The 1,226-nt window shown below is 40.5% G+C and overlaps 1 pseudogene; it reads right to left on the reverse strand.

Annotated features, from left to right (window-relative positions):
- Positions 1-511: 511 nt before the first annotated feature.
- LOC112866330 (NADH dehydrogenase [ubiquinone] 1 subunit C2 pseudogene) lies at positions 512-950 on the reverse strand (annotated as a pseudogene).
- Positions 951-1,226: the final 276 nt, after the last annotated feature.

The following is a 1,226-nucleotide window of genomic DNA, read 5'->3' on the forward strand; positions in this document are numbered from 1 at the left end:
TTTTCCACTGAAGATGTATAGATAAATGAAGCAGACAGTCTCTGTCCTCTGAAGCTTACAACTGCAATAAAGGTTAGAAGGAAAAACAGTGTCTATGAGAGTTTCTAATGAGTACACCTCAACTGATACGACATGTCAGGGAATGCTTCCACAAAGAAATGATCTTTAAGCAAAGACATGAAAACTAAATAGATTTTATCCAGGTGACTAGTCAGAGAAAGATATTCCCAGCAAGAAAGAATGGCATCTGAAAAGGCTCTGGCTGGAAATAAAGGGAATTCAAGACATTCAAAGCATGAAAAAAACTCTGTATGGCAGAGCACAGTAAGGAGGGAGGGCAGGGTCAGATCATAAAGTAATTTACAGGCAAGTTTAGTATTTTAAAATTTAAAAGAAGGTGAACGCCACTGAAAAAATTAAGTGGAAAGAATCGTGGTTGATTTTTATGTTATTTTTTTTCATGATGAACCATTTCAATCACAAGGTGTTAACAGACAGATTAACATAAACTTCAAATATCATGGAAACATGTTCCACAAAATTCAGAAACCACTGGTATCAGTGAAACCAAAGTATAAATTTTAAAGACTTCAATGCACTGATGGAATTCTTCAAGAAATTCACCATAAGTTTTCATCTTTTTCAGGAAAATCCTCAGGATGTGATTTTACATATGTAAACATACCATGGTCCTTCACAGCATATATATACTCTTGATGTTTTAAAAGATCATATCCAATAAAAACAAAGGAAGTAACATATAGAAGCTGGCAATGCAAACCGGCCAACACCACCAGCCTCTGCCAGATCGCATTATCAATCAGGCCAAAGTAGTCACCCAAGAAGCAGAAGTGGACAAGCCACAGGTCGGTCAGCTTGGGCTGGGGAAGACTCTAGGCCTCATGCGGCAGAAACTATAAGGGCACTTTCCCTGGCCGCCTGCTCATCATAGTAATGCCACTGCTACTTGAGTCCTGGCCTCAGACCACCAACTGCTAAGAAACCCACCAGGACCACTGCCTGGGACCATGCCACTAGCTCTCTTATCCAAGAACTGAGCTGAAGCTGATGTCTATTTTTAAAAGATTACTTCAGATCAGAGCCATGATGCATGCAACTCAGGGAGGCACCATTCACTTTCACCATTCACCATTCATAGGAGGTCCTATACCAGATAGCAGGAGGTCCTGCTCTGGAGGATGGACCAGAGGTGATGAGAGTGAAAA

Source organism: Puma concolor, chromosome A2 (genome assembly GCF_028749965.1).
Source record: "Puma concolor isolate L17-30 chromosome A2, mPumCon1.1.hap2, whole genome shotgun sequence".
Lineage (NCBI taxonomy): Eukaryota > Metazoa > Chordata > Mammalia > Carnivora > Felidae > Puma > Puma concolor.